The sequence below is a fragment of the Vulpes lagopus genome, chromosome 21 (genome assembly GCF_018345385.1).
Source record: "Vulpes lagopus strain Blue_001 chromosome 21, ASM1834538v1, whole genome shotgun sequence".
NCBI lineage: Eukaryota > Metazoa > Chordata > Mammalia > Carnivora > Canidae > Vulpes > Vulpes lagopus.
Genome location: NC_054844.1, coordinates 43,553,913 through 43,571,660, shown reverse-complemented (window position 1 = coordinate 43,571,660; position 17,748 = coordinate 43,553,913). Strand labels below are relative to the sequence as shown.

The window sequence follows — 17,748 nt, the reverse complement described above, 5'->3', positions numbered from 1 at the left end:
GTGCGTAAGCGTAAGCGGAAGGGGCGGGGCCAGGCGGGCGGGACCTGGATGGCTGGGGCCGCGGGATGCTGCGCTGCGATTGGCTTTGGGGGAAAGGGAAGATGCTGAGTTTCTTTACTTTTGGTGTTTCCACGTGTGGAGACGCATGTGGCTAAGTTACTGAACGTTTTTTTTTTTTTTTTGATTGCTTTTTGTCGAAGCGAAACAAACCCGGTGTCTTGCGTAAGGATGGAGAAAAAAAAAAAAAAAAAGAAGGAATAAGGAGCAAATACGGAGCAAGTTGATTGCCATGGGCCTTGGCCTACGTAGCCCTTCACCCTAACGCTGCGTTTTGTTCCAGGTTGTCGTATCCTGTATCAGGATGTCGTTCCAGGGAAGCTTTCGTGGAGCACCTGCCACGTGTCAGGCACGATTCTTGGCATTTCTCGATTCGACGGGAAACACAGCTGCGAAGGGTGTTCTTAGTCCAAGTGAGGGAAGGACAGACGGGAAGCTGTGAATGAATGTTGAGAAAGGATGAACACTTTGCAGGTGATTTCAAGGTGCTTGGATTCACAGGTGATCGGGTGCGACTTTAGATGGCCTGGCTAGGGAAGGCCTCTGGGGAGGTGACGTTTAACCAGATCCCGGTAGGGATCCCTGCGTGGCTCAGCGGTTTGGCACCTGCCTTCAGCTCAGGATGTGATCCCTGGGTCCCGGAATCGAGTTCTGCATCGGGCTCCCTGCATGGAGCCTGCTTCTCCCTCTGCCTGGGTCTCTGCCTCTCTTTCTCTCTGTCGCTCATGAATAAATAAATAAAATCTTAAAAAAAAAAATAAAGAGATCCGGGTTACAGATCGCCAGCCACCTCTTGCACATCCCTAGGAAGAGCTTTAGAAGAAGGCAGAAGATGCAGGCAGGTCATACGCTCCTGGACCAGTGGAGGCATTTAAGGCCTGGTAGCTGGGGGATGCTGAGGGAAGGGGAAGAGTGATGCAAGGCCCAGTGAGAGTCAGTGGGGAGTTGGGTCACGTGAGGCTTTGTAAACCAGGTTTCGGAGTTGGGATTTTATTCCTTTTTTTTTTTTTTTTTTTTTTTTAAGATTTTATTTATTCATCAGAGAGAGAGAGAGAGGCAGAGACACAGGCAGAGGGAGAAGCAGGCTCCATTCAGGGAGCTCAATGTGGGACTCGATCTCGGGACCTTGGGATCACGCCCTGAACCAAAGGCAGATGCTCAACCACTGAGCCACCTAGGGGGTCCCTGGATTTTATTCCAAGGGGAGTGGGAAAGCATGGAAGGATTTTGTGCAATTTTATGCAGTAAAGTTACGCGATTTAATGTCATGACTTGAAATAAAATTTTGAAAAGGATGACTTAGTATCTTGATGTGGGAGGTGGTTACATCAGTATATACATAAAAATTCAGCACAATTAACTATAGAATTATACTTTATGATTTCTGGCCAGTATATTAATTTTATACATGAAGACATGTTTTGACCTAAACCTTTGTTTTATTATAGGTTTTTTTTTTTTTTAAGATTTTATTTATTTATTCATGAGAGACACAGAGAGAGAGACAGAGGGACAAGCAGGCTCCATGCAGGGAGCCTGACGTGGGACTCCATTCCAGGACTCCAGGACCACGCCCCAGGCCGAAGGCGGCACCAAACCGCTGAGCCACCCGGGCTGCCCTGTTTTATTATAGTTTTTAAAAAGTATTTTATTTATTGATTCATGGGAGACACAGAGAGAGAGAGACGCAGAGACACAGGCAGAGGGAGAAGCAGGCTCTATGCAGGGAGCCCGATGCAGAACTCGATTCCGGGACCCAGGGATCACACCCTGAGCTGAAGGCAGATGCTCAACCGCTGAGCCACCCAGGGATCCCTGTTTTTTATTATGATTTTAAACTAAAATGTTTTTGAGGGTCCCTAAAATTATGGTGGAGCCCAGCTACTGTACCTTCTATACCCGGATAAGTTGGCCTGGCTCCTGTAGTCCTGGTGAGAGAAGGTGGTGGCTTAGGTGTGAGTGTAGGGATGGAAGGAGACAGATGCAGATATATTTTGCATATCTAATTTTGGAATTAGACTTGCTGATTCGTTAGATGAGAGGGGAACAGGAGAGGGAGCTATCAAAGAAGACTATGTGTTTTTGGCATTAACACCTGGGTGATCCCATTTACTTACATGGCAAAGCCTGGGGTGAGGCAGGTTCAGAGAAGTGTATAGGCTCTTTTTTGGTCATATTAGGTTAGTCCACTACTTGTCATATTTCAATGAATTTACTTACCGCCTGGGGAATTTGTTGAAAGTTAGATTCCAATCTAATAGGAGTAGGGTAAGGCCTGAGTTTCTGTATTTCTTCCGGTTCGGACCATTAAAAGGGAATGTTACTTGAAAATTAAGAAAAAAAGCATTGGCCATTGGGGACAATAGATTTTAGAAAGTTCACAGAAAAGCTAGATGAGGCAGGGTCGTGTGAGTTAGGGAGAGACTTATAGTGACCAAGCACCTAATATATCCCAGGAGTTATATCAGACACTTAACAAACTAGCTTATTGCATTCTCAACAGTGGTCCTCTAAGGTAAATAATTCTATTTTTAGATAATGACTCTGAAGCTCAGAAACAATAAGTAGCCTAACCCAAGTGCACATGGCCAGCAAGTGGCAGAGCTATCAGGTCCATGTTCTTTCCAGTTTCCCAAAGACATCTTAAAAAGAAATAAAACTAAAAAAAATAATAATGATAATAAGCAAAACTATTAAAATCACAAAATACATCCATGGTAACCACTTTGTGTCATTTGTTCTGAAGAAATACAGAAGGAATAAACTATTAATTACCCATTGTCATGTAATGAACTACTCTAAAACTTACTGGCATAAAACAGTAAACATTTCTTATCTCATTTTTTGTGGGTCAGAAAGTGGTTATCAAAAATCACTTCCCAGCAGTGGGGTTGGGGGAAGGGAGGTGGAGATGGCCCCTGGGTGGCTCAGTAAAGCGTCTGCCTTCTGCTCAGGTGATGGTCGCAGGGTCCTGGGATGGAGCCCCACCTCGGGCTCTGTGCTCCGTAGGGGTGCTGCTTCTCCCTTTCCCCTCCCTCACTTGTGCTGTCTCACTATCTCTCTTACTCTCAAATACATAAAATCTTAAAAACAAGAATACTTAAAAAAAAAAAAAATCATTTGCCAAGTCTTGACATTTGCAGTGTCTGATTTTGATAATTTCTTTTCCGTGCTCCTATTATTTCTCCTGTCATTTTTCACCCTGACCACTATGCTAGTTCCTAATGAGTTTTCCTGCCTATAGACTTCCCCTGCCTCAATCCATGTTATATGCAGCCCCCAGATTTATTATCCTATAGCATAGGTCAGAACACATTTCCCCACCCATTACCTTCTATGACTATGGTCTAGGCAGACATGGAAGGTTGTGTTTACTCCACCACAAATGACCGGTTTGCACTTATTCCCTACTATCCTTCCTTGTTTCTGTTATGTTCCAGCCATGGATACTTTGTGCTTTCCTAATGTTGAGTCTTTTTTTTTTTCTCTCTCTCTCTCTCTTTGCTCTTCTCTCTGCCTGGAATACTTTTTCCTCTTTCACTACTGAATGGGTCAGCAAAGAAATCTATCTTTCTGAGGCTCTTCTAATGTTACCTTTTCTAGGAAGCTTTTTCCGAGCTTCTTTCTCTGAACCCCACCAGGACTGTGCCTTCACCTTCCTTTTGACACTTGTTACCTTCGTCCTTAAACTGCCTTCCTTCCTGGTCTATCAGCTCCTTCAGGGCGACATCCATGTTGATTATCTTTGTGCTCTTTGTGCATCAGCATGTGGAACACTGTTGGTGCTCAATATGTATTTTCTGGTGCTGAAGTCAGATTTTCAAGGAATTTATATTCACTGAGGTGGTTTTTAAGAAGTTATCATGATGCATATTGACTCATATGCCTGGATTCATTTATTATTCTTGAACTAGAAAACACAGCCCTTAAAAGCAGTGGCTTCTTTCACAGGAATAAAGCAAAAAAGATTACTTCCTTTAGACTAGTCAGAAGTAGAAAGATGTTTGGAAACTAAATTAAGCAAACAGGGGGCACCTGGATGGCTCAGTCGGCTAAACATCTGCCTTCAGCTCAGGTCATGATCCCAAGGTCAAGCCCCATTTCGGACTCCCTGATCACAGGAGAGTCTGCTTGTCCCTCTCCCTCTCCCCTTTATGCTCTCTCTCTCAAATAAATAAATCTAAAAAAAAAAAAAAAAATACCACAAAGCAAACAAGTGAATGCATGTAAATTTATATTTGTTTTCCGGACTCTGAATTTACTAAGCTAATTGGGTTAATTTAGTATTTGAGGTTCACATAATAATTTAATTGAAATTGTCCAAATTTTCTTTTGAAAACTCCCGTTTTCCTAATATATATAAATAATTATGTCTGGAAGCTGGACATTTTTCTTTGTCTTTTTTTTTTTTTTAAGATCTTATTTTTGTATTCCTGAGAGATACAGAGAGAGAGAAGCAGGCTCCATTCAGGGAGCCCGATGTGGGATTCGATCCCGGGACTCCAGGATCACACCCTGAGCTGAAGGCAGGCGCTAAACTGCTGAGCCACCCAGGGATCCCCGTCATTTGTCTTTTTCAAAAAGATCTACTTATTCATTTTGGAGGGGGAGGGGGAAAAGGGGACAGGGGGAGAGAGGATCTCAAGCAGACTCCCTGCTGAGCACAGAGCCTGATCAGAACCCTGAGATCATGACCTGAGCTGAAATCAAGAGTTGGATGCTTAACTGACTGAGCCCCTCAGGTGCCCCTGGAAGCTTTACATTAAAAAAAAAAAATCTCAAGTACACTAATTAACAAATTTTAGCTAAAGCATTCTCTTTGTTTTTTTCTGAGCCTTGGCAGCCTAATCTGTAAAATGAGGGTATTAAACTAGATGATTAAAAAAACCTTTTTTTGGTCATTTTGTGAATCTGTGATGCTAATTGTGGATATTATGGTCTTCCTTCTGGTAAAGCTGGCAAAGACAATTCTTAGATAACCAGGACTAAGTTAATCCATTAGTAATGGAATATGGTTCATTTAAGCTTGGGTAGCTGAAATAATCAAATTATTATTGCTGCTTTATGTCCTCACAACCCAAAAATATATCAGTGCTTTAAAGATATGTATTTCTCTGAAATGTAAGTCTTTTTATCACTGAGTTTTGACTGTAAGGTTACTTTTAAATATATATCAAGATTATATAGGGGTTCTGTTTCTGTTTTGGTAAATAGGTTCCTAGAGGATTAACTCTCTCAAAGGTAAAAATAAACTGGAAAAAAAAAAAAAGCCCCACAGCTATCTGAAAGCTGTGGAACAAAGACCAGCAGATTTTGGATGGGAGCTGAAACTTGGAAAAAGGTACCAACGTGGGGTGTTACAGCCAGGTGTGGTACAGGATGGCTCAAGCTTCACTAGAAAATCTGCTGCATTTCTGCTGTTAAGAAGGCATTGCCCAGGACAGTCTCTGCTCCCACAAAGTGAGAGGGAATCCTGTGAGGAAGAGAGAGTTCTGATGTTGATTCTGCCCCAGTATCTGGCTGGTCTTTGAGTCCTAAAGCAGGCTGTAAACAGTTCAGCTGAGAAAAGAAAGGGGGAGAGAGAGAGAAAGAGAGAGAATTAATTGAAAGTAAGACCTGAGCTGCTTGTTTCAAGTGAGAGTTTGCAGTTTGGGTCTAACCAATTTCATTGCTTGCTAAAATAAAAACATGATCACCTTTGGAGGATACATTAGTTTCTTGTTCCTACTGTAAGAAATTACCACAAACTGAGTGGCCTAAGACAACACATTTATTCTCTTATGGCTCTGGGTCAGAAGTCTGAAATGAACTACGCTAGGCTGAAATCAAAATGCTGGCAGGATTGCATTCCTTCTGCAAGCTCTCCAGGAGAATTTGTTTCCTTGCTTTTTTCCAGCTTCCATATAATGCCTTGACTCAACTCATGGTCCCCTTCTTCCATTTTCAAGGCCAGAAACACCAGGTTGAATCCTTGTATTGATCACTCTCATCTGACTTCCCTTCTGCCTCTTTCACCTTTAAGAAAAGTAATTTCTATACCCGGCATGGGGCTCAAACTCACGACCCCAAGATCAAGAGTCATGTCTTACCCTCTGAACCAGTTAGGCACTCCCCACCCTCTTTCACTTTTAAGGACCCCCGTGATACGTTGGGCCCACTTGGGTAATCCAGTATTATTTTAAGATCAGCCAATTAGCAACCTTAATTCTATCTTCAGCCTTAATTCTCCTTTGCCATGTGACATAACACTTTCACAGGTTCCAGGGATTCAGACATCTTTAGGGGCCATTATTCTGCCTACAACAGAGGGGTTTAACAGAATCTGGAGTCTCCATAACATAACATTTACAATGCGCAGGATACAATCACAGTCATTCAACACATTAAGAACATGGAAAATGTGACCCATTCCCAAGGGATTAGGCAGTCAACAGGGGCCAACCCTAAGATGACTCAGATGTTGAAATGATTAGGGGAGGACTTTAATGCAGCTGGTATGACTGTGCTCATTGAGATAAAATAAGATATACTTGTAATGAATGAAAAGTTAGGAAAACTCAGCAGAGAAATATAAAAACTAAATGGAAATGTTAGGATTGAAAAATACAGTATCTGAAATAAATTTCATGAGATTAACAGCAAAATAGGGATAAGAGCTCTATACTTGAAGGTAGATCAATAGAAATGACCAAATCTGAAAAAGAGAGGGAAAAAAGATGGAGGAAAAAAATGAACTGAGCCTCAGGGACCTGTGGAGAATATGAAAAGATGTAACATGTTATTGAGGTCTCAGCAGGAGAGGCGAGAGAGAGGGTGGTGAAGAATATTTCAAGAAATTTCCCACATTTGTTTAAGATTCAAGAAGTTCAGCAAACCCTGAGCAGCATAAGTACAAAGAAAACTGCATTGGCTTATGGTTGACATGATGAAAGCCACCGACAACTAGAAAATCTTGGAAGCATTTAGAATAAAGTCACCCACCACATAGAGGGGAACAATTTGAATGGCCATGGGCTTATCAGAAATGATAGAGGCCAGAAGACAAAGAAGATTTTTTTTAAAATGACAGATGACGAAAATGGGTCACTCTGGAATTCTATGCCTCAGAACCAAGTGCTGATACATGCCACCCAACAGGGATGAAACATTATACTAAGTGAAAGAAGCCAGTCATAAGACACAGCATATTGCACAATTCCATTTCTATGAAGTGATCAGGATAGGCAAATCTATAGAAGACAGAAAGAGGTTAGTGGCTACCTAAGGCCGTGGAGATGGGAGGAATGGGAGATGTCTACTGTAAAGTGTGGGGTTTCCCTTGGTGGGATGAAAATATTCTGAAATTGATTGTGATGATGCTCGCTTAACTCTATGAACTTTAAACTCCAGTGAGCTCTAAAATCCACTGAATTGTATACTTTATTTTTTTTTTTAAAGATTTCATTCATTCGAGAGAGAGTATGCACTAGAGGAGGGGTAGAAGGAGAGGGAGAGGAACAAGCAGACTCCCCACTGAGCGGGGAGCCCCATGTGGGCTGAATCCCAGGACCCCAAAATCATGACCTGAGGTGAAGTCAGATGTTCAACCGACTGAGCCACCCAGGTGCCCCTGAATTGTGCACTTCGATGTTCAGTACGTAAATTGTATCTCAAAGCTGTTAAAAAAAAAAATGAAGGCCAGATAAATACACTTTCAGATACAAGAAAATGGCAAGTTCATGGTCAGTAGCCCTACACTGCGATGAAAGCCGAGGGAAGTTCTTCAAGCTGGGGGGAAATGATACCAGAGGGGAATTCAGATCTTCAGGAAAGAGTGGAGAGTATCTGAAATAGTAAATTGCTGTGTGAATACAAGAGGCTTTCCCCCCTCTTAATTCCTTTAAAATACTTTTGACTATTGAAAGCCAATATTAGAATCTTGTGGGATTTATAATGTAATTAGATGTGACGTACAAATTACAGCTATACCGTAAAGGATGATGGTTTTCTTCTATCTGAGGAGATACAGTATTAAGTCTGAGTAGGCCCTGAAAGGTTAAGGAAATATATTCTAAGCATTAAAAATAATGCAAAGAAGCACAGCTAAAAATACAATAAATAAGGTAATGTGGAATTAAAAAAAATAATCCAAAAGAAGGCAGAAAAGGAGGAACAGGTGAGGGTGATGATTTTGTTTTTTGTTTTTAATTAATTAATTAATTTATGATAGGCACACAGTGAGAGAGAGAGAGGCAGAGACACAGCAGAGGGAGAAGCAGGCTCCATGCACCGGGAGCTCGACATGGGACTCGATCCCGGATCTCCAGGATTGCGCCCTGGGCCAAAGGCAGGTTCCAAACCGCTGCGCCACTCAGGGATCCCTGAGGGTGATGATTTTGAAAGCCAGAGAGAAAACCTAAGATGTATAAAACAAGCCCTCTTGAGGGACGACACATAAATCGTCTTCTTGCAGAGCTTTCTGCCCTGGGGTTTGTGCTGCCCAGAGCATGAGGCGGACGCCCGCGCAGCGGTGCCCTCGTCAGCTCTGCGGAGCCCGGGCAGGGGGAGGCAAGCTGGACCCAAGGTAGAGGAGTCGCCTTGACTGTGAGGACTTCGGTGTCAGCAGCAGGTTGGAACCGAGAAGGTTTTGAATCTTCGACTCTGGGGAGGAAGCAGGCACCCCCTCAGGGCCCAGGAGAAAATAGGGCCGGTGCCACCAGGGCCTGTCCCCAGCAGCCCCCCGGGGAGGAGGGGAGAGGCGGCCGGCGCCTGCCAGCTGCCTGCCAGCGCCAGGTTGGGCTGCGAGCTCCTGCCGGTGGCCGTGGCGCTCCACAAGGTTCCCGTCCCAGGCACCCAGAGCTACAAATGCCAGTGCCTCCGGGAGCGAGGACGGTAGAGTGAGGACGCGGGCGCCTGCAGGCCCCGGGCAGGTAAGGGTGGCAGAGACCTCGGGCCTCTGCTGGAGGGCGCGTGACTAGCTGAGGCCGCTGCGCCGGACTGGCGGGAAGTAGCACGTCGGGGGGGGGGGGGGGGGGCACGGAGAAGCTCCTGGGACTGCGGCCTGGAGCCGCTCCCTGCTGCCCGGGAGGACCGAGTGGGGAAGAGCCGCAGGTGCAGCAGCCGGGCCCGCGGTCGCTGCTAGGCCGGAAGGCCCCGGGAGAGTTGCCCACCTCACCCTGGGCTTGGCTTGAACAAGAACCAAGTCTCCGTTCCCTGAAGGCCCCATTTGGGTACGAGGCCTCGACTGCCCACAGCTGCCTTTGAAGACGGCGGTCACACTCGGCCGGACTCATGTCCGCTCAACCGCGGGCCCGGCACCCGCTAGCTCTTCCGGGTTTTAAAAGATCAACCAGAGGGAGCAGTTTTTTTTTGTGAAGCTTCCGACATGTGAAAGTGGACTTAATTTCAACAATTAAAACCAAGTGTAGCTTAAATAAAACACATCTGGGGGCCGATTGAGCCCCGGGCCACAAGTTGCAGCTCGTGCTCCGTGTTCTCTTCCTAGTGACTCGTCAATTCCCAAAGCTGCTGTTGTCACTCCTGTTCACATGGGGCAGAGGCCATATCTTTTTTTTTTTTTTTTAAGATTTATTTATTTATTCATGATAGACATAGGGAGAGAGAGAGAGAGGCAGAGACACAGGCAGAGGGAGAAGCAGGCTCCATGCACCGGGAGCCCAACGCGGGACCCGATCCTGGGACCCCAGGCCAAAGGCAGGCACCAAACTGCTGAGCCACCCAAGGATCCCCAAGACCATATCTTTGAATCCCAGCTCTCCATGAGCTCAAAAGATGCCCCTGACTCTGGGTTTCTCACCTCGGCCTACGTTCTGGAGGGCAGCTCTTGTGTGTTCTTTAAGTGGTGCATCTGTCCTCTCTGGCCCCCTGTGGCTAGCACCGACCAGGCTGTAGATGCAGCCTGGTCAGAGGCCTGGTGGCGGGGCACCTGGGTAGCTCAGTTGGGTGAGTGTCTGCCTCTGGCTCAAGGTTCTGGGATCGAGCCCTGCATCGGGGCTCCCCGCTCAGCAGGAAGTCTGCTTCTCTCTCCCTCTGCGGGCTCCTCCCCCTACTTGTGTGCTCTCCCTCCCTCCCTCTGTCAGGTAAATAAATAAGGTCTTGGGGGGAAAAAGGCCTAAAGGTTCTTTCTCGTGGTGGTCACCCCATCTCCTTTTCCTGATAGGTTTCATGTTCAACCCAGTCATTTCCTTATTATTTCTGATCTAGTGATTTACTTTCCCATCTGTGGCCTTGCATCATGCTCCTCATACCTGTCACTTCTGCTTCTCCAGTAAACGTTTCTTCTCTGTATTTTGTTTTCCTTTTTTCACTCATTGGAGATTTGGATTCTGCTCTCCTCTACTCTGTGTCCTCTAGATACATCCTGGATTTTTTTTTTTTTCGTCCTGGATTTTTGATGGCGTCTTAGACAGCTTTATTTTTTTATTTGTAATTTTTAAAAAGATTTTATTTATTCATTTGAGACACAGAGTCCGAGAGAGAGAGAGAAAGAGAGTGCAAGCATGTGCCGGGGTGAGAGGCAGAGGGAGAAGCAGATTCCCCACCGAGCAGGGAGCCCAGTGCAGGACTTGATCTGGGGACTCGGGACTCCGGGATCACGGCCTGAGCTGAAGGCAGATGCTTGACTGACTGAGCCACCCAGGTGCCCCCCAACCCAAATATTCATGGAGGATTCATACTGCGTGCTTTGTTCTGGGCAATGGGGATACAATGGTGAACCTAAAAAAAAATCTGTGCCCTCATGGACCTTACATCCTATCAGTAATGGACAGACAATAAATAAATATGTATTAGGTCGGATGGTGATAAGTACCATCGAGAAAAAGAAAGCAAAGCAAAAGAGGGCCGTGGTGGGGAAGGGCGCTATTTTGTGCTTGGTAGTCATGGGGATTTGTGTAGAGATGAAGGAAATGAAGAATTGAGATGACAGGTGTCAGGGAGGAGGGCTGCAAAGCCGAAGGCCCTAGGTGTGCCTGGTGTGTTTGGGGTCCAGTAAGGAGACCACTGTGACTGGAACGGGGTGGGCACGGGAGAGGGTGGTAGGGGTTGTTGCCCAACTATCCCGTCCTTCCCTTCCTATCCATCCTCACTGCCCGTGCTCTCGTTATGACTCTCCTTTCCACTCTGGACTGTCTCCACTTCATCTCCACTCAGTCTCCCCAGTCCACCCAGCACATGGTGCCTGGAGCAATCTTCCTAAAACCGAGCTCTGTGATGGTTAACTTTATTGTGTCTCCTTGACTAGGCTCCGGAATGCCCAGAGAGCTGGTAAAAGATTATTTCTGGGTGCTTCTGTGAGGTATCTCTGGAAGAGATTAGCACTTGGATTGGCTGAGTGAATAGATCCCTTTCACTGATGCTGGTGGGCATCATTCAATCCACTGAGGGCCTGGATAGAGCAAAAAATGCAGCTGGAAGGACAAATTTGCTCTCTCTGCTGGTGCTAAGTCATCCATCTACTCCTGAACCCAGACAGCTGTGCTTCTAGTTCTCAGCCTTTGGATTTGACTGGATTACACCACCACCAACTTCCCTGGTTCCCTGGTTTACACATGGCAAATCATGGGACTTCTCAGCGTCTGTAATCATGTGAGCCAATTCCTAAATAAATCTCTGTCTCTCTCTCCCTTTCCTCCTTCCCCTCTCCATTTGGCTCTGTTTTCTCTGGAGAAATTTAATACGTGTCATATCTCTTTCCATGGTACTAGTCTCTAGCTTTGAAAGCACTTAGTAATCTGTGTCCTTCTTGCTTCTCTAACCTTACCCGTCACTCCCTACTTCTGTCTCGCCCTGAGATTTCCCAGTGTTACTCACTGTTCTCCTCACCTAGAATAGCCTGTACCTTCTCAGTCTTGACAGATCGTTTGCAGGAGAAGCCTACCTACTCCAGTCAGTGTCCCAAGGCATCATCTTGGCCTGGTCTCCTATTTAGTTGTGTATTTGATTTATTTCATCCTCCTAATTGGACTCCAGGAGGTATTTTTATACACGTTTGTGTTTCTTCTCTTCCAAGGCCATGTGCTTTGTAATCTTTTTGATGAGAATTTATGCTTCAAGGGTATAGGTGGTCTCCCCACTCCCCTATCCAACCTACACTATGAAAGTTGCTATAGTTCCCACTTCCTGGGTTGGTGATTGTTAGTCAAAGGAGAGACTGGTGAGGACTTTGGTTGAAGATTTCCCATGCAGTGTTTCGAGCCTGAATCCTCTGGAGCCAGGCAGGAGGGCAGTCTGGGTTTTTTTGCTAGGACAGCTTTGTTTGACAGTAGCAGGTTCAAGTTCTTGTCCTTTCCTTCTCACTTACCAGGTCAAACTTTTTAATTTTTTTAAAAAAGATTTATTTATTTATTTGAGAGACACAGAGAGACAGAGCATGCATGGGGAGGAAGAGGCAGAAGGAGAGAGTGTCTTTAAAATCAGATTCCACGCTGAGCACAGAGTCTGACGTGGGGCTCGATCTCAAGACCCCGAGATCACAGCCTGAACTGAAACCAAGAGTCAGATGCTTCACCGACTGAGCCACCCAGACGTCCCTAGGTCAAGCTTTTTATTTTTTTTAAGATTTTTTTTATTTAAATAAAAAAAGATTATTTATTTATTCATGAGACACACACAGAGAGAGGGAGAGTCAGAGACCTACGCAGAAGGAGAAGCAGGCTCCACGAAGGAAGCCCGATGTAGGACTCGATCCCGGGACTCCAGGATCATGCCCAAGCTGAAGGCAGGCGCTAAACTGCTGGGCCACCCAGGCATCCCAAGGTCAAGCTTTTTAATGCTTAAGTGTGTTTAAGAAACAACTAAAGGCCAGATCCCTGCTCCTCAGAGTTTACTTATTTATGGTTAATTGTGGGCTCTTGGTAGGTGCTGATAAATAATTCATCTGATTAATGTTTTTCTTGTAAGTCTGTGTATAAATGAGAAATGAATCGTGAAGTACTCTCTAATAGACGATCAAAGGTAACGGTAAGGGGCGCCTGGGCAGCTCAGTTGGTTAAGCATCTGACTCCGGATTTCGACTCAGGTCATGATCTCAGGCTGGTGAGATAGAGCACCACATCCAGCTTCGCTCCGGGCATGGAGCCTGCTTAAGATTCTCTCTTCTTCTCCCCCTGCCCCTCTCCCACTCTAACAACAACAACAACAACAAAAAGGTAAAGATAAATGCGATTGGGGAAGGAGCTGGGGATGAACTCATCACAGAGCCTGGCCAAGTTATATACTCTTCCCACCTTGACCTTGCCTTGCCTGGTTTGGTCTCCTCCCTCTTCTCTTCTGCAAATCCTGCCCATCCCTTGAGGACCAGCTAAGACCACTCCTCTTCTGGGAAGCCTCCCTGGATTACTCCAGACTCCAATAACTTTTTTCAAATACCAGAAGTAATAATCTTTGATGTAGACTGTAGAACTTAATGATGTCCTGGAACTCTTTGCTTCTGTGTTGTGTGATTTCCTGACTAAATTCTAAGTCCTCTAGGGGTGCCTGGGGGGCTCAGTCAGTTAAGGGTCTACCTTCAGCTCAGGTCATGAACCCCGCATCGGGTTCCCTGCTCGGGTCATGAACCCCGCATCGGGTTCCCTGCTCAGGAGAGAATCTGCTTGTCCCTCTCCCTCTGCCCTTCCCCTCTCCCCCTGCTTGTGTGCTCTTTCTCTCAAATCAATCAATCAATCAATCAATCAATCTTTAAATTCTAAGTCCGGGGGATCCCTGGGTGGCTCAGCGGTTTGGCACCTGCCTTTGGCCCAGGGCGTGATCCTGGAGACCCGGGATCGAGTCCTATGTTGGGCTCCTGGCATGGAGCCTGCTTCCTCCTCTGCCTGTGTCTCTGCCCCTCTCTCTCTGTGTGTCTCTCATGAATAAATAAATAAAATCTTAAAAAAAAATTCTAAGTCCTTTGACTAATAAAAACAATAAAGCAGCTGATATTTATTAAGCATTATTATGAGCTTTATACTGTGATAATCCATGTATATATTTTATCTAATTTCATCCCCTCAACAACCCTACGGTTATTATTGCCATTTTGTAGATGAGGAAACTGTTATAATTTTCAAAAAAGTAAAATAATAACTTTCACACAAATGTAAAGTGAGCACCCACTGAAGATTTTATTTAACTCCTTCATTAAAGGGGAAACCTACAATTTGTTACAACCGATTGCAAGGAGAATCTGAAGAGTAAACCTTCATAGGCAAGTTAGGAATGCCAAAATAATTTTGCTTATAGGTACAAAACTGGTAAATATCCTATAGGTACTAAAATGTAATATTTGGAGTCATCTACTGGACAGAAGCCGTTTTTATCTCACTGGACAAAGTTCATTTGCATTTCTATGTACAGAAATCATTTGTGTTACTATCGGTTTTTCCAACTTGCAGAGCTATAAATTCATCTAGTCAGAGGCGATCAAAGGTTATGCTGAACACAGATTATCTTCTTGGTATATCTGAAAATAAAATTTTGAAGGTCTATGAAAAATCTTGAAAAGAAACTTTTTTAAAATTTAAAAAAAGGGACGCCAGGGTGGCTCAGTGGTTGAGCGTCTGCCTTTGGCTTCAGTCATGATCCCAGAGTCCTGGGATTGAGTCCTGCCTCATATCCCGGCTTACATATCGGGCTTCCCGCATGGAGCCTGCTTCTCCCTCTGCCTGTGTTTCTGCCTCTCTCTCTCTTTCTGTGTCTCATGAATAAATAAATAAAATCTTAAAAGATCTTTAAAAAAATTAAATTAAAAAAAGATTATTTATTTGAGAGAGCGAGGGTGGCGGTGGGGGTGGTAGGAGCAGAGAAAGAGGGACAAGCAGACTCTCTGCTGAGCCTGGAGCCCGACTTGAGGCTTGATCCCACAACCCTGAGATCATCACCTGAGCCAAAATCGAGAGTCTGATGTTTAACCAACTGAGCCACCCAGGAGCCCCTAAAATAAACTATTTTTATAAACCTAAAAATAAAGGCACAGACCCCCATGGAATCAAACAACGCTGAAGGCTTCCTAGACAAAGCCTAGCATTCCACTGAAAGGCCCTCAGTAAAGTTTTGCTCATTTCAAAGACTTTCATGGCTTTTTCTGCATAGCCTACGTGTTAGAGTTCTTTTATGCCTCAGCATCTGACACAGCATCTAGTGCGTATCAGGTGTTCAGTAAGTGCAGGCTGGTAACTGATGAGGACTGTTGACTGATGGAGTGTAAAGCTTGTGGCGGATTGGAAAGCATGACCGAAGCATGCGAGCTAATAAACGGGTATTGTTTTAAGCTAAGTCTTAGGATGTTTTTTTATGCAGCAATGGCTAAACTGGCGCAGTGCTGTCTGTGTAGTCCTAGAGTGTCGCCAGGGGCAGGGACAAGGGTTTCTTCTTTGGGGAATATGGATTGCTCACCATGGTTGAATTTCCTAGCTCAGCTGTGCAGTCACTCAGCTGGTCGCGACCCCTGTGCTGCTCCTGGCAGGAAGTGTCACTACCTGGGTATATGGTTTAGCCCCATTTCTAAGTGCCCACGTAGCCCCTTTGATAGGCTCATTATCTGCACTGGGCTGATGCTTGAAGAGTCAACCCTCTTCAAAGAAGAGAGGCAGCAGTGCGCCTGGGTGGCTCAGGCTGTTAAGTATCCGCCTTTGGCTCAGGTCATGATCTCAGGGTCCTGGGATCTAACCCCGCATAAAGCTCCCTGCTCTCCTTCAGAGCCTGCTTCTCCTCCTCCGTCTCCATCTCTTCCCCCACTCTGATCTCTTTCTTGTTCACTCTATCTCAAATAAATAAATAAAAGTCTTAAAAAAAAAAAAAGAGAGGCAGCAAACAAGCAACACTCTTCTAGGAATTTAACATCTAAACAAGGATAAGTATGTATAAAGTACAGAGTTCCCCATCATCAATATCCACCCCTCCTTTCCTCGAATCTATATGACACTTTTCCTTCCCAAACATCTTTTTTTTTTTTTTTAAGATTTTATTTACTTATTCATGAGAGACACACAGAGCGAGAGAGGCTGAGACACAGGCAGAAGGAGAAACAGGCTCCATGCATGGAGGATCATGCCCTGAGCCAAAGGCAGACGCTCAACCGCTGAGCCACTCAGGCATCTCCCAAACATCTTTCTACTTAGCTTGTTTCAGTCCCCACTTAGCCCAGTGAATAAGAAGGCCAGGTGAGGAAATCAAGAGATTTGCCCAGCACCACACAGCAGGTTAATTGGGGGACAAATCCAGGCCTCCTGCTATAGTGCCCAGTGGCCCAGTGCTGGGTACTTTCCTGAGCAACTCTCATGTGCAGTCCTCTCTCGCTCAGGGTCCTCAATCCAAGATGCACACTCAGGACATATATAAAAACACAGATGATGCCTGGCTAGCAGGGTGGTGTCAGTTCTGTTAGCTCCATCAGCTGTGTGACCTCAGGCAGTCACAAAACCTCTCTGAGTCTCAGTTTCCTGATTTGTAAAATGGGGTTAAAATTATATCTACCTATATATAAAAAACTGTAATGTTTGCATCTGGGGTGAGGCATCTGGGATAGGAGGAAAGACTTAATTTTTCATCGTATATCTTTTGTACTATTCAACTTTGTAATTGTGAGGATTGACTGGGCTAAGAGATGCTCAGATCTGTGATGAAACATTATTTCTGGGTGTATTTGTGAGAGTGTCTTCGGAAGAGATTAGCATTTGATTCAGCATCCTGAATAAGGAAGAGTGAGCTCCCCCAGGGCAGGTGGGCTTCATCCAATCTCTTGAGGGGCTGAGTAGAACAAAAAAATGGAGGAAGGGTAAATCTGCTCTGTTTGAACTGAGACATCCATCTTATTCTGCACTTGGACATTGGGGCTCCTGATTCTTGGGATTTCAGGTTCAGACAAGGACTTACAACATTGTGCACCAAATCCCAGGCTTTCGGACTTGGACTGAATCACACCACCAGCTTTCCTGGCTCTCCAGCTTGCAGACGGCAGATTGTGGGACTTCTTGATCACCATAACTGTAGGAGCCAAGTCCCATTATAGATTTTTTTTTTTTATGTATCTCTATATATCCTACTGAATCTGTTTCTCCGGAGAACTCTGACTGATAAGGTAATTGTAGAACAAACATTATCAATTCAAAGACAATACAAATTAACCAGCAAATAAGTTATTAGTTCATAATAATTCTAATTAGCCAATGAATAAATATATTAAAAAAAATTAGGTCTCTCCAGTGGCATACCTAGAGCCTTTGACAGTCTAAATGACAAAATTACAAATAATCATTATTTTCTTCATTCACTTTTCAGCTTTAGAACAATTAACAATTTAAACATACTGGGACGCCTGGCTGACTCAGCGGTTCAGTGCCTGCCTTCGGCCCAGGGCGTGATCCTGGAGTCCTGGGATCGAGTCCCACATCGGGCTCCCTGCATGGAGCCTGCTTCTCCCTCTGCCTGTGTCTCTGCTTCTCTCTCTCTGTATCTCTCAGGAATAAATAAATAAAATCTTTAAAAAAAAAAAAGAATTTTGTCATTGGCCTTGTTTAGAATTGCCCACATATAAAGATAATAAAAAGTTAGGCTTTCAGCCAGTTTACTTGTTTTTAAGTTCCCTACAGGTGAAGAGGGTACTCTTGTTGCCTGTCCTAGGGTGTACTGGTCCCCTAGCTCTGCCCTCCTTACGAGGTCCTTGTTAAAGAGCACTTGGGATGATTTTTCAGGGGTCTCAAGTTCAAAAGCTGT

General features: G+C 44.9%; 1 long non-coding RNA gene across 2 annotated transcripts; it reads left to right on the top strand.

The window, feature by feature from the left end:
• Positions 1-12: 12 nt before the first annotated feature.
• On the top strand, positions 13-17,471 carry LOC121480040. Of its 2 annotated transcripts, none has more exons than XR_005984878.1 (3): positions 13-222; positions 341-531; positions 17,314-17,471. It is a non-coding gene; the product is annotated as an uncharacterized LOC121480040 (long non-coding RNA). The 2 variants fall into 2 exon arrangements; XR_005984879.1 differs by adding an exon at positions 16,891-17,113 and having other exon boundaries at positions 13-531.
• Positions 17,472-17,748: the final 277 nt, after the last annotated feature.